Source organism: Bufo gargarizans, chromosome 2 (genome assembly GCF_014858855.1).
Source record: "Bufo gargarizans isolate SCDJY-AF-19 chromosome 2, ASM1485885v1, whole genome shotgun sequence".
NCBI lineage: Eukaryota > Metazoa > Chordata > Amphibia > Anura > Bufonidae > Bufo > Bufo gargarizans.
The window spans coordinates 510,661,130-510,677,849 of NC_058081.1; positions in this window are offsets into that span (position 1 = coordinate 510,661,130).

Genomic DNA, 16,720 nt, shown 5'->3' on the forward strand with positions numbered 1-16,720 from the left:
CAATGCAGCAATAATAAGGCAAGAGTCCCTGCAAATTTGGGACTGCTGACAACTATGTAGTACTTGGTTGCATAAGGTGAATCCAAAATAACATAAACAGCAGAAGAACACTAAATGGTCACTTTAGTAGAGACCGTCATCTAGTAGGATTTTGGATGTCCTTTGGCCGCAGCAATATGTCATGGCAGGATTATTGCCCATCCGGACAGGATAGTTTCACACAGTTGCTGCAAATTAGGTAGAGATACTGACATACGGTACTGAAAAGGTCTACTCTACCACATCCTAGAGACGCTCTATAGGATTAATGGAAGTGTGTTGCTAAAAATGTTATCTGCCAGTTAAAACCCATATCCACACATATAATCTGTTTTTATTTTCTGATTGCAGATTTTTTATTCTATGTTCTGAACATGGTTATGGAGGCCATCTCGTCTGAGCTGTTTTTAACATTTAGCATTTAGAAAGCATTATGAAAATTGCTTTACGGCAGCCCCATGATCCATGGACTCAATGGTCAGGAGGGACCTTGTTGACTTGTATGGGAGAGTTTTCTGGGCATCCTCTGTGACCTGTGTAGAGGTCATTGTACAAGGAAAGAACAGATAAGATTTGACATGTGCCTATTTTGAATGGTGGATCCTGTCTTATCTATACACAGAGGTGATATCATTACAGGCAGGATTAGAATGCCAGAGAAGCAGGTAACTTCTGTAAAGACCAACGAAGTAGCGTCTATTATTAGGCTTATTGACCAGTGCAAGAACCATAGGATTGTATGATTTTTGTGTAACTATAGCTATTAACATCGAAAAGTTAAAATAACCTCACCAAAAATTATTAAAAAAGGTGTTGTAATTTAAGCAATAGGTTATTTTCTGATGACACATTCCCTTTAAGATCTGGAGACTATGAAGATGTCATATTCCTGGAACCAATTCACGACACATACTGTACAAACCAACATTGCTGTTGGTAAATTCATGGTCTTTAAGCCCCACTTTAGGAACACCACCAACCCGCACAGTTATGTCAACCTCGGCTGTACGCTACATACTACATGACTTATTTTACCTGTATCAACGTAATCTTCGCAAAACTAATTTTCCCTTTGTATCTTTTTTTTTCTCATATTTTCAGGATTCATTCAACTTACAAAAAATTAGCCTGAGGGAAAAAGTCTGAAAGCGAGAGAACTGAAACGTGAGATAAGATTATAGCAGAGAGAGAGAGAAGGAGAGACAGGTGGTAACTCAGGGACCAGGTCTATTAAATGAAGAGTTGTGCATGTAATTTTCTCACATTCATTGCATACAACATATAGTTCTTCTGAAAACCTCATGACATATCTTGCATTGTGCAGACAGCTGGCGAATGCTTGGGACATTGGTCTATGACAAGTGAGAAATATTTTTTTGTGGGAGATGTTTATGAGTGTTTTAAGAGGTCCATTTAAAACCACCATGACTGTGCTGCACAAGGGATATTATTATCTAGTACACGGTGGGCCACAAAAAGCAGCACCCTGTTTCCCTTGTGTGGTTTGTAGAGGATAAGGGTTATTGGGGCTCACCCATCAAAACTGTCCTACGGTAAGCAAAGCGTGGTCAGAGGGCAAGCCCAGGTCATGACAGGTAGAGTCTGTGTAATATGGTAAACAGGCAATAGGTCTGGACAGGCAATACAGGGTCAATATAGTGATCGGGCTGAAGTCAGTTCAGGCGGTACAGGGTGAATATGGTTTCAAAACAGAGATTGGGCATGGGTGGTCAGGACACACGATAAGCACACCTTTGCAGGACTAGACAAGCTAGTAACTTTTTGCTCAGGCACCTTACCCTGGGGAACACTGCCATAGGTTAGGTAAACCAAAATAATAAAGGGTGACTGCATCACTTTTATTTTATTTGATACCTTATTATGGTCTACTATTTTATATGAAGTATTTATTAACCACCTCCCGTCCGCCCATAGACTATAAACGTCCGGAAGGTAGATCTCTATCTCCTAAAACGTCCTTTCTGAGATCGCAGTGAAGTAAATGTCCCCCAGAGGTCTTGTATGACCTTATGGGGGACAAAAAGTGTAAAATAAAAAATAAATAAATAAAGGGTTGAAAAAAATAAAAAATAAAAAGTTTCACATGTAAAAAAAAAAAGTCCCCAAGTAAGGAATAAAAAAAATGTTAAAAATAGAAAAAAATAAAATAGACATATTTGGTATTGCCGCGTCCGTAAAAACCAGCTCTATAAAAATATCACATGACCTAACCGGGTGAACACCGTGAAAAAAATAAAATAAAAAAAAACTGTGTCAAAACAAGCAATTTTTGTCACCTTACATCACAAAAGGTGCAACACAAAGTGATCAAAAATGCGTATGTCCCACAAAATGGTACCACTAAAACCGTCACCTCATCCCGCAAAAAATGAGCCCCAACATAAGAAAATCTCTCAAAAAATAAAAAAACTATAGCTCTTAGAACATCATTTTTTTGGTTTCAAAAATGCTATTATTGTGTAAAACTTTAATAAATCAGAAAAAGTATACATATTAGGTATCGCCACGTCCGTAACAATCTGCTCTATAAAAATGTCACTTGACTGAACCCCTCAGGTGAACGCTGTAAAAATAAATAAATAGAAACTGTGCTAAAACAACCAATTTTTTGGTCACCTTGCCCCATAAAGTGTTATAATGAATGATCAAAAAATCATATGTACCCAAAAATAGTAATGGGGTCACTTCTTGGGAGTTTCTACTGTAAGGGTGCATCAGGGGGCTTCAAATGGGACATGGCATCTAAAAACCATGTGGAGTTCTTTTTCTTCTGCGCCCTACCGTGTGCCCATACAGCAGTTTATGACCACATGTGGGGTGTTTCTGTAAACCGCAGAATCTGGGTAATAAATATTGAGTTTTGTTTGGCTGTTAACCATCGATGTGTTAAAGAAAAAATTTGATTAAAATGAAAATCTGCCAAAAAAGTGAAATTTAAAAATTTGATCTCCATTTTCCTTTAATTCTTGTGGAACGCCTAAAGGGTTAACAAAGTTTATAAAATCGGTTTTGAATACCTTGAGGGGTGTAGTTTCTACAATGGGGTCATTTATGGGGGTATCCACTATGTAGGCCCCACAAAGTGACTTAAGACCTGAACTGGTCCTTAAAAAGTGGGTTTTGGCAATTTTCTTAAAAATTTGAAGAATTGCTTCTAAGCTTCTAAGCCTTCTAACGTCCTAAAAAAAATAAAATGACATTTCCAAAATGATGCCAACATAAAGTATACATATGGGGAATGTTAAGTAATAAATATTTTATGAGGTATCACTTTCTTTTTTAAAAGCAGAGAAATTGAACTTTAGAAAATTGCAAATATTTCAAATTTTGGGGTAAATTTGGGATTTTTTCATAAATAAAGGTGAAATATTTTGACTAAAATTTATGACTATCATGAAGTACAATGTGTCACGAGAAAACAGTCTCTAAATGACTTGGATAAATAAAGGCGATCCAAAGTTATTACCACATAAAGTGAGATATGTCAGTTTTGCAAAATTAGGCCTGGTCAGGAAGGGGGCAAATGGCCCAGATAGCAAGTGGTTAAAAGTTATGCATTAAGAAGGTTACCCTTTATTGTTTTGGTTTATCTCATTTTGACCTTTTGGCTTGCCCAAGCTTTCAACATCTCAAGTACCATTGATACTATGGTTGTGTTTATAATAATGCCATACATGTTACCAAATAACACTGCCATAGAGTTGTCTAAATAAAGTGCTGCAAATATAATAGGCTGAATATTATATACTGTACAAAGTATAAGTGGCACACATTATCCAACGTAGGACTCATTCATACGACCATATATTTGTGTCCGCATCAGTTACACAATTTTGCCCATTCATTTCAATGGGGCTGCAGATGATGTGGAAATGCACACCGTGTTCTGTCTGCATCGGTGCTTCCATTCCACAGCCTCTCAAAAAAGAACATTTCTGACAATCTGCAAAATGCTCAGGGCCGTTATCCATGGTTTGCGGATTCACAATTTGCGGACCGCAAAAACTGATATGGTCGTGTGAATGAGCCCTAAATATTACAATATGGTTCTAAGATAATACATACAGTGACCAAATAACAGCTCAATGTGTAATCTAATAACTATTCAATCCGTATTAAGATTATTAATGGTTATAAACCTTGGGTGCCACCATGTGAGGTGTCATCTTTAGCAGCAATAGCTGATGCCATGTGTTTAACTAGACAGGGGCACATACCTAAGTAGGCTTGCTAATGGCCCATAAAAAGGGGGTCTGGCATTATGGGGATTATCTTGGAGCCCTATTACAGACTAGTATGGTACCCATAACCATCTTTGAGCGTTACAGTACCACCACGTACCTCTGATATACAGATGTGTTCCATTCAACATCATATTACCAAAGTATTTTTCCCTACAAACATCACTGGTAGTTGAAAATACAGTACTGTGTGGGATGCCAAACATTGGCAGTTTAAAATATCCGTATGTCTAGCATATGTGTCACCGGACACTGAGACTGATATTTTGTCAAACTGGACAGAGAGTGCATTTTTCACTGTGAGGCGATACACAGAAAACATAAAAAGTACACAAAGCCTCAAAAACTAAACATGACATTTTCCAGTATTTCATGTTTCCATCCTTAACCTTTGTTACAGCTGCTACTCTTTTTCAAAACACATTCAGTGATATTGAGGTCAGGACGTTGAGGTGGCCCATCCATTATTCTGAGACCACCAGCAGCTTCTTTGTTTGCTAAGTGCATCTCAATCTCATGAGCTGCTTAGGGTCATTATTTTTCTGTAGTACAAATCTCTTTCCCAATCTAAGATTGCCAGAAGTTGTTCCATGATGTATTATAATTTCCTTGTACTCATCATCATTCATGAAACTTCAGTGAAAACCAAATTACCAACAGCCTGCGTTTCTTAAAGGGGTTGTCCAATGAAAGAATATTCTACAGTTTTCAAACCAGCACCTGGATCTGACTTTTTTTTGTAATTGCATGTAATTAAAAATGTTGCTTTGATAAATACAATGTATCTGTATGGCGTCACCTGCTGTTTTTTTTTCTTCTTATTTCTTTGTCCTGATTACTGAGAAGGCCGCACATGCTCAGTTTCATCCTTCAACTGCCTCCTGAGTTGTCATAGGGAGAGCTGAAACACACCTCCTGAGTTGTCATAGGGAGAGCATGGACACGCCCCTTTGGGATCTGAACTTGATAAAAATCTAGCAAAGCAATGAATGGGGAAATCTCTGGATCCATGTGAGAGGTGCTGGTTCTAGCTTTTTTAGAAAGAGGTTTTAATGTACTAGATGATGTCTGATTTTCATTTTTTACATTAGTCATGGGATAAACCCTTTAAAGGGGTTGACCACTTTCTGTCTACTTTTTACCAATGTGTATGTAATAATTATATGACACTTACTAATATAGTCTTTGTTAATATTCTGTGCCATTTGATATATGTCAGAAGCCATGTCTCCTTTTTTGGCAGATCGTTTGCGCTGTCCACATAGATGTCCTGTCCATAAGATGGCAAACAAGGGAGCATGCCTTATGATATATAGAAAATGGGGCAGAATTTCAACAAAGGCTATGTTAGTAAATGCCATATAATCATCTAACAAGCATATTGGTCAACTGTAACCAGAAATTAGCCAACTTGCCCAGATCCTACACCATGTTTGACTGATGGCTGTAGACATATTAGAATCTTGATCCTTCTGTGTGTTCTAATAAAAAATCTTTTGTTTTTATGTACCGTATTCTTGACTGCTTTATATCCATTCAGATGTTTGTTTCTCTCGTAGAACGGTCATTTATTGAATATTTTAAAGTTCAGGCAGAGAAAAATATTTTTCTAAAAAACAAACAAAAAAACATTTAGAACTCAACTTTTGTGCTAGTACTACATTTGACTAATACCAGTGGTAGCCTCCTAATAAGGATGAGACTGTCTGCAGTCATCATCATCTTCTTAATTTTGGATAATTGAATTATCTATTGTGCGCCCCATTGGGGACAGTTGGATGCGAATATACAGTCCTGATCAAAAGTTTAAGACCACTTGAAAAATGGCAAAAAATCATATTTAGCATGGCTGGATCTTAACAAGGTTCCAAGTAGAGCTTCAACGTGCAACAAGAAGGAATGGGAGTGAGACAAAACATTTTTTGAGCATTCAATTTAATTAAAACAACGAATAAACTGAAACAGGCTGTTTTTCAGCTGATCAAAAGTTTAGGACCACACCTCCAAAAAAAAAACTTAACAGAAATCCAACTTCCAAACATGAACTTAGTAATGAGTAGCTCCGCCGTTATTGTTTATCACTTCCAAAATTCGTTTCAGCATGAGGTGAGTGCGAACGTTTCTCCAAGTGGTGAAGACAGCCGCACGAAGGCCATCTACTGTCTGGAACTGTTGTCCATTTTTGTAAACTTCCCTTTCCATCCATCCCTAAAGGTTCTCAATTGGATTTACATCATGGGAACACGCAGGATGGGCCAAAAGAGTGATGTTATTCCCTTGTCCTGCGGGCATTGTGTACTGTAGCGTTGTCCTGTTGAAAAACCCAGTCGTTACCATGCAGACTAGGGCCCTCAGTCATGAGGAATGCTCTCTGCAACATCTGGACTTAGCCAGTGTCCGGTTGACGCCCCGGCACTTCCTGAAGCTCCGTTGTTCCACTGAAGGAAAAAGCACCCCAGACCATTATGGCGCCCCCTCCACTGTGGCACGTAGAAAACATCTCAGGTAGGATCTGCTTGTCATGCAAGTAACGTTGGAAACCATCAGGCCCATCAAGGTTAAACTTTTTTCTCATCAGAGAATAAAACTTTCTTCCACCTTTGAATGTCTCATGTTTGGTGCTCTCTTGCAAAGTCCAAACGAGCAGTTCTGTGGTGTTCAAGGAGACGAGGTCTTTGAAGACGTGTTTTGTTTTTGAAGCCCTTCAGTCTCAGATGCCATCTGATGGTTATGGGGCTGCAGTCAGCACCAGTAAGGGCCTTAATTTGGGTCGAGGATCGTTCAGTGTCTTGACGGACAGCCAATTGGCTCAGTGCTGATGAATTTTTTTTGGGTCTTCCACGTGACTTTTTTGTTCCATAACCCTCAGGGTTATTTAAGAAATTCCAAATGACTGTCTTACTGCGTCCCACCTCAGCAGTGATGGCGTGCTGTGAGAGACCCTGCTTATGCAGTTCAACAACCCGACCACGTTCAAAAAGGGAGCGTTTTTTGCATTTGCCATCACAACGTGTGACTACCTGACAGAAAATGACAATGCATCCACATATTTACACAGATTTGCCCTTTTGAAGGCATGTGGTCCTAAAATTTGGATCAGCTGAAAAACAGCCTGTTTTAGTTTAATCATTATTTTCAATTCATTGAATTCATTTCAATTAATTAAATGCTCCAAAAATGTTTTGTCTCACTCTCATTCCTCCTTGTTGCATGTTGAAGCTCTACTTGTAACCTTGGAATTTTCAATCATGCACCACGCCGCGATGCCGCGCTTCGGGTGTATCAGCTGAGAGGGAGGAGGGGCTGGGGGACGGCATCTGCTTTTATAATGACAGCGGGGACCCTGCAGCGACTGTATTCTACTACACGGGCCCCGCTCACTGTATATAATCTTATCTATAATTGTAGGCATTGTTAATATATACAAATTCAGGGTAATCAGCGCCTGTATTACTTACAAGCGCTCAGTAGCAGAGAGGAGGGAGGAGTCCTCGTGACCTTCAGAACTATGGTGGGCTCTAAAATCTCATGGATGTATTCAGTAATTTGGATAACTAGCTAGGTCCTATAATCACAACCCACTTTATGGTTCTAATTTGAGGTCGATCAGTATTTCTGCTCTGGATTTTCTGAGAAGGTGGTTTACATGAAGACTTGCATGCTTGAAAATGAAAAGCAATCAGGATGTGCCTCAAGGGAAAGCTGGTTTTCTTCTGATCAAAAAAAGGTCCAGAAGAAGATTATACAGGACCAAGTGGAGCACTGGAAGAAGAAAAAGATAAAGGAATGTTCTTTAAACGTTCTTGGCTAAGTAATCTTTCTGATCTCCCCTAACAACCATGCCACATTTGAAACATTTTAAGCTTGACATCTAAATGAATCAAGAGTGCTGAAAAATTCTGTTAGGGCTGATGTCATTGTGTAACGGAAGTATGGAAAGACTTAAATGAAGTATTCCTTTGTCATTTGGCAATCCAAGCAGCCCCTCATGTGAACATCAGCTGCTTTTTAAAGTTCTAAGTGGAATGCAAGGGATGGGACATGAGAAAATGCAAAATCACAAGAACCCGTGACTTGGGTATTTTATAGACCACAAAAAAAATGATGCTTATGTGGTTCTCTGTTTTAAATACCCTTTTACAGTATTTTGAGGACTCCCTTACACCTCTCTTAGCCTAGAGTGGAGAACGGCTAAAATAAAGCATCTCTTAGTCCATAGTCTATTGATTCCAATGAGAACTGTGTATTGCTTCAATTCACCTGTGGTAGCGCTGCAGTGGAATTTAACTATTGCTGCTGGATTTCCCTGCAGATTACTAAGCAGGCAATCTCTTTAAGTTTCAGGGTTCGTCTACATCCGATGGAAAATATACTACTATGGATCAGCGGCAATTTTTGCCCCAGAAATGGCTGCGGACATTACCCTCTTCATTGAAAAGGGTGAAATCCGTGGGGGAGATCAGCAGCATAAATTGGCATGCTGCACATTTCAAAGCTTTACTTTGCAGATTCGGTGGCGGTTCGGGGTAAGGAATACAACAGATCTCTGGAACAAAAGGCAGAATCATCCGCGTGTACTGCTTGTCCTTGATCTACTTTGGTTGATCCATGGTAAGTAGTGTACAAGTCAAAGACAGCTGTCTCCAAGGAAAGTCGGAGGGGCACAGTGCACAGGTGGGTGATTTTGCCCCTTTTATCCCAAAGTTTTGTAGGACATGGACCCCATGATCAAAACTTCTTACTTGTCACAATTAGGTGTCATAAATTGTGTGAATTGACGAGTACCCTCTAAAGTCCATGTTCACATTTGGTTGATTAAGTTAGTACATAACTGTCTTCTATTTATATGGAGTTACATTGTGTCCATTTACTGTTGCATTCTGGGAGATTTTAGATTTATTTCTCTCTAAATGGTACTCTTTCCTAAAACCATAAGCTTCACAGAATTCTCTGAACCAGCAGGGGCATCTGGCAGAGGTCAGGGGTGCCAAGGGTCCATCAGTGAAAATCATTTTGGGGCCCACTGTACAGCTACATGCAAATACTACCTGCTCACAGAGGCAAGCAGCAGCAGGACGCTCAAGATGATTCACTACGGAGTCTTTGCAGAGACTTCGAGAGGACGGGTCACTGGGGAAGGAGGATACTGGCTGGCCTGCCTCTGTGACTAGAAGACATTTCTGCCACCCGATGCATCTATAATAATAAACTGGGTATTGTCTCAAATGATCCTCCCAGTTTTATATAGTTGCATAGGCTTGTTGCGGTTCTATATGAAGCCTATTCGTATGTAGTGCAGTCAGTCTACTATGTCATGTGCCACTTATGCAAGGGGTCGAGGACTGGGGGCCAACTCCTGTTCAGGGGTCCACCGGGGGATTCTCCTGTTCCCTTCTGGGCTGCCAAATGAGACGATCTTTCTGCGCTCCTACTGCTCTGTGTGTCAGTCTTTACTGCCTTTTCGACGTTCTATTCCTGAACAAGGATGACTAATATTCTAGCTCTTGTTGATAAAGAAGGAGCAATTCTACATTTTTGCATCCACATACTTTATATAATTTAGCAGAATAATGAGTCCAACACATCTAGAATCTGAACTGATCTGCTTCACCCGGCAAGCTGAATGGAAAGGGAAAGAAAAAGATGCTTTTCAACAAATGAAGGTTGCAAACATCAAACAGATACTTGTCCTGCAGCCAGGAAACAAGCCGCCTTTTAAGGGATGAAGGTGGGGCGTGAGTTAATGAATAGGAAGCGAGGAATAGAAGCCAGTCGGCTAAGCAGCTTTCTCCATTCAGGAAAAACAAGACTGGGAGGCCGGCTTCCTTATTGCCAGAGGACCTTTCTGCGGAGACTCCAAAGACAACCATCAGTTCCTGCCAAGTCATAAATAGATCTCTGTTGTGAACAAAAGTGCAAATCATAGTTAAAATAAGTGATCAGGTTACATGGGTCATGTAAGTATATGCCAGCCCAACACATAAGGCGTGTTAAGGCGCAGCTCCGACTTTATTTCACTTTGTTCTTAGTATTCAAACAAAAAGTTCAGCAACTTTTGCATTTCTAGCCTGATTTGCTTGCTTTATAAGATTTGATGTTGTAAGTCCACGGTTAAAAATTACTGGTGTCTTATGGAAACCATCAACAAGAAGGTTAGAAGAGGACAGCTACATATGAACAAAATACACCAGCAGAATCCTGGCAGTCCTAAGAATTAAGGATATATAGTGCCGCCCAAGGAAAAACTGTGACGTGGCTGCAGTGCTGGCCGCAGGGTTCCCAGCAGGTAGAACAGAAATTATTATAATATCTTACCTGAGTACCCCCCTTAAAACAAAAAAACATTGTTTTGGGGGGAATTTACCAAGACTAACTTTGTACATTCTGGTCTTAAAGGGGTTATCCGGGAATGGATAAGTCATCAATATCAGTATGGCAAGGGTCCTATACCTGAGACCCCGGCAATTAGTTGTTAGAAGAGGCAGGTGCTCCGTGAGCAGCATAGCCTCTTCCTAGGCCGTGTGATGTTGCCATACATTGCTCACATGGCCTAGGAGCAGCTCAGCCCCATTCAAGTGAAAGGGACTGAGCTGCAATACCAAGCACTGTGCTTTTATTGTGTCAAAAATGATTTTATATATATATATATTTATATATATATATATATATATATATATATATGTAAATGAGGCTAGTAAGAAGCCCAAGGAGCTGTTACTAACGTTTCCGGAGCCCAGCCACACCCACTGTGAAGGAGCCCAGCACCGCCCCGCATCCTCCAAATCTCCTCCTTGCTCCCAGATGTGCTCACAAAGCTAGAGCGCCGTAATCTTGTGATGCCCAAGTTATCTCATGCGCAGTGTCGGCACAGTGTTCCTTCCCTGTGCTGGCATTAGCCTCAGGGAACGAACTGCGCATGCGCTAGCTCACGCATCGCGAGATTACGGCGCTCTAGCTTTGTGACGTCGGGGAGCAAGGACTAGATTCGGAGGAGGCGGGGAGGTGCTGGGCTCCTTCACAGTGGGCGTGGCTGGGCTCAGAGTCCGAGAACGCTGGACTCATCTCTCAAGCATGAAGGAGACAGGACTCATCTAAGGTTCATTTACACATCTGAAAAATCGTTTTTTTGACACAATAAAAGCACAGAGAGCTATGGGGACTGGATATTGCAGATGTGCTAGCGGCCATCTAGCAGCCCATGTCCTCAGCTCTATACCCAAAATCCAGGTGACAGGTTCCCTTTAAGCTACAGTGCACTTGGAAGCGTCTCAATAAACATGGGCCATATTTTGGCAGTCTCTGCACCAGATAAGCAATTCTATGAATGCTCTGGACTAATATAAATTTACACCATAATTAGACCATATCCTGGTTTAAGTTATGGTAAATTTGTTGGCCTGTGGGAGGCCGCGCCTCTCTGTTAAACACCTTCCACTTTTCTTGCCAATTTTGTGGTAAGGAGAGCATTAAAAAGCAAGAAATATACATCATGCGTCAGTCAATAAGTTTCCGCCAGAGTGGCCTCAAACATAATTGTGCCACTCCGTGACACACACAGTCATAGCACCATAGACTCACTATAGTGGGGCATGTTCCCCAGATGCTCAGTGCTAACAACCCCATTGATGTGCATGATGTGCATTTCTGTATATATGAGCTCCCTCTAGTGGAGGCTGCAGGCAGCCAAGTATTTTTCTTCCAGAAACAGTGCCAACCTTGTCTTTGGGTTGCCATTGAACTGAATAGGGCTGAACTGCAGTACTACACACAACCTAGTAGACAGATGGGGAGCTACTTTTAGAAGAAAGCAGACATTTTTTTTATTTGAGTACGCATTCACTGTGGCATTGTTTCGATAAGCTTCTGCACTGTCCATCCAGTGTTGCATAAATTTTTCACCAAGATCTTGCATTGATGATGATAGAGTCTGACTGCTGCGCAAAGCCTTCTCCAGCACATCCCAAAGATTCTCAATGAGGTTAAGGTCTGGACTCTGTGATGGCTAATCCATGTGTGAAAATGATGTCTCATGCTCCCTGAACCACTCTTTCACAATTTGAGCCCGATGAATCCTGGTATTGTCATCTTGGAATATGCCCATGCCATGAGGGAAGAAAAAAAATCTATTGATGGGATAACCTGGTCATTCAGTATGTTCAGATAGTCAGCTGATCTCATTCTTGGAGCACATACTGTTGCTGAACCTAGACTGACCAACTGCAGCAACCCCAGATCATAGCACTGCCCCCACAGGCTTGTACAGTAGGCACTACGCATGATGGATGCATCACTTTATCTGCCTCTCTTCTTACCCTGATGCGCCTGTCACTCTGGAACAGGGTAAATCTGGACTCATCAGACCACATGACCTTCTTCCATTGCTCCAGAGGCCAATCTTTATGCTCCCATTCAGACTTTTTTTCCGCCACATTTCTTCCTCGAATATGATGGGTCCCCACTATCCTTCCAGTTTTTAATAATGAGTTGGACAGTTCTTAACCGAATTTTAGTAGTTTCCGCAATCTCCTTAGATGTTTTCTCTGCTTGATGCATGCCAATGATTTGACCCTTCACAAACAGACTAACATCTTTTCCACAACCACGAGATGTCTATCGACATGGTTGTTTAGAAAATGAAAGGCAACTCATTGCACCAGTTGGGGTTAAATAACTTATTGCCAGCTGAAAGATAATCGCCCATGCAGTAATTATCCAATAGGAGGCTCATAACTATTTGCTTAGTTAAATCCAGGTGGCGACTTTTTTTGGGGACAGGCAGTGTATATGCCTTAGCATGTCCTGTGTCGGTTTGTAACCGAAATATTGCCATCATGTGGTTGGATGACCAGATGACATTTAAAGGCATTTATTTTTCGGATTATAAGAGGCACTTTTTAGCAAGAAAGATTATTGCTAGAAAGTGCCTGCCTCTTATAGTCTACAGTCTGGGTGCTCCAGCAGTGCCAGACCTCCCTGACTGCCCCACAGATCCGCAAAACACGGACACCTGCGTTTTTACCTTCCGCAGGTCTCACACTATGTTACATATGCCTTTTCTTGTTGGCAAAAGGAACAAGAATAGGGCATGTTCTATTTTTTATTGCAGGGCTGCATCTTTTGCGGGCCCATTGAAATGAATAGGTCCACATCCAATCTGCAAAAAAATACGATTTGGATGCGTAACAAAAATACGGTTGTGTGAATGGGGCCTAAGTGAACCAGCAGAGCGCTTATACAGCGCTCTGCTGGATCACTGAGAGAGGCGTGCCTCTGCACACTTCTGTCTCTCCCTCCTGACACCGATCTGTATGATCAGTGCAGACAGGAGGGTCCATGATCCAGGAGAGGAACAAAGCCACCTCCATGCTGAAAGGTTCTAAGGTACATTCCGATCACTGGAAGCTAAAGGACCTTTGATAGTCACGAGTGTGAGGATCCAGAACCAGGAAGAGAACACTGTGGTATGCGTGTGTGTGTAAGAGAGATGTATATGTAGCGGATCTGTGTTTGTTAGGTGTGTATATCAGTGCTGTTTGTACATATATCAGCTGTGAAGTAATCTGTGTTTGTCATGAGGTTTATGTATTTGTACTATATGTGTATGTCAGCTGTGTAGCAGAGCTGTTTGTCAGGTGTGTATGTAGCACTGCTGTTTGTGTAAGTTACTGACCTTGACCGCTCCACTTCATTAAACCGCCAGCAGAGATTTAAAGGGATTCTGTCACCAGGATTAAGGATATGTAGATATTTATATGTGCCCATTAGTCTTTATGCAGGGTTTACAATGATCCCTCTGTTTATGCTCTGTGTGCCTTATATTCTCTTTAAAAAGCGATCTTATTCATATGTAAATCACCTCTGTCAGGAGCCCAAGGGGTTGTCCCACGATCTCCTGGAGCCCAGCACCGCCCATCGATCCGGAGCCGAGCACCGCCTACTACTTAATTTATTCACTGCACTATCCTGACGTCATGTAATCTCTGCTCCGTAGTCTCGCACAGGTGCAGTGGACACTGTAGTCTGCGCCCGTGCGGACTACTGGCATCGGCTTCAACTTGTCCACTGCGCATGCGCCGGCTCCCTGCGCACCCCAATCGGACCGGAAAATACTTTTTCTCTGCGCAAGTCGGTCAAAATTGTCAAAGGAGCTATTGCTGCCAGAAGATTCCTCCGCCTAGGACCGACTTGCGCAGAGAGATTCTTTTCCGGTCCAATCGGGGTGCGCAGAGAGACTGTGCATGCGCAGTGGACAAGTTGAAGCCGGTGCCAGTAGTCCGCACGGGCGCAGACTACAGTGTCCACTGTGCCTGTGCGAGACTACGTAGCAGAGATTACATGATGTCAGGATAGTGCAGTGAATAAATTAAGTAGTAGGCGGTGCTGGGCTCCGGATCGATGGGCGGTGCTGGGCTCCGGATCGATGGGCGGTGCTGGGCTCCAGGAGATCGTGGGACAACCCCTTGGGCTCCTGACAGAGGTGATTTACCATTGTAAACCCTGCATAAAGACTAATGGGCACATATAAATATCTACATATCCTTAATCCTGGTGACAGAATCCCTTTAAAATGTAGAAATATTTTTTTTTTTACCTTTTCTGTTGTCTAAACCTGACATGTTTCTTATAGTCAGGTGTGTCTGATAGTCCTGAAAATACGGTATATATATATTGTGGCGATGTGAACTGTAAAATGCATGGGAAAGTCCCGGAAGGGAGGTATATGGCAGTGGGACCTCCCCCCCCCCCCCCTTCCCAAGTCCGGTGATCGCAGGTGAGGCCTGCTGTAATCAGACCAGCATAAAGCCCCTGGGTGTCAGTCTGAGGAGGGAGAGAGAGACTGTTTTGTGAAGCAGAGGCTCTGTGTGTGGTCTCAGTCAGGAGGACTGAGGGGCTACAAGGCTTTGAATAGCCTGAAGTTTGGGGGACCTAGCGACGCCTAGAAAACGAAGGTTGCACGGCCAGAGTCGGGAGTACTACTGGGCCACATTCCCTAAAAGGTACTGGAATTGCCACAGCCTGGAGGCTTCTGTATTGAGGTTGGCTGAGGAAAGCAGCATATGACATTCAAGTGTGAACCAGCACAAGGGAGTTCATGCTTAGTGGCTCCTTTGCCAAGCCTGCTGCTTAAACATAGGGGTGGGGGGGGGGTGAATTCCACCAGTGTCCACTAAAGTAGGCCATTGGAGCAACATACAAAGGGACCTCCACGTTGGTTTGTCCTGGGTATTTTGTGCATTGGTAATGGACGATGTATTTGTATTACAACTGTTATTCCGAATTCCACTAAGTAATTTTCGTGACCTTGAATATTCCTATATATAGATTGAAGTTGTGATTTTGGAAGAAGAACTCTGCCCTTAAGTGGATGCATTCTCTATTACAGCTACTGTCCTGGGACGGGCTATCTACTAGTCTGCCATATATAACGGTTATCTGGATCTATGAATGAGCCAGGCATTATACAAATGTGTCTAATTTTCTCATAGCTATAAGTAAAGGAAACACCTGCCTCCTGTATCTGACTGATAAGAGGATGTAAGAATATTTGGGATCTCGAGTCAGACTGCATATCAAACAGTAGATTCTCACTTCTTTTATTTAATCACATAAACACTATAACAATTTCTTGGGAATATAAAACCACAGCAGCAGCAGGTAATATATGTGGGCTGAGAAAACGTGAGTGCTGGCCCTAAACTTAAAAAAAAAAAAATGGGTTTAGCTTATGGTAACTCCTAACCCCAACATCCCCCTTCCTCAATATATAACTGAAATTATGTCTAATAGTTTTTTTCTGGAGAATAAGGAGCTAAAGGGATTGTCTCAAGCTTATTTTACACAAAGCCAGGGGTCTGGCCTATGAAACCCCCTACAATTAGTTTTTGTTTTCCGGAAGAGTTGTTGCTGCCACACATTTCTGTTATCAGGGGAAATATGGCATATTAAGAAGGCATCCATCATAAGTATACATTTAGAAATCCTCCCAACTTACACCCCCAAAGTGCACTGCAAACCGACACTTACTGGCACATATGCTTGTGGTGTCAACAGTGTGTCACAGAAAAGCTTTACTCAAAAAGTTTAAATAAAGAATATCCAAAAGGAGCTGAAAGGGGTTTTCTGGAGCAGTCTCTTCTATGTTGGGACATATTGAGAGAATAGACTGGTTTCCACCGAATAAAACCCTCCTATTTTAACCAGAATAAAGAACTACTTTTAAAGAGCTCCTCCTTGTTAAAAAAAATGCTCTCAACAATGCATTACCCATGTTCCCCCATTTGAATGGAGGGGTGGATATGTATGCACGTCCACCAATCCATTTAAAACAGGGGAATGTGGGCCCCCATTTATGTGATAGGCAGGTGCCTGAGTGGTCAAACCCCAACCAATAAGACACTTATCCCCTATCCTTTTCGATA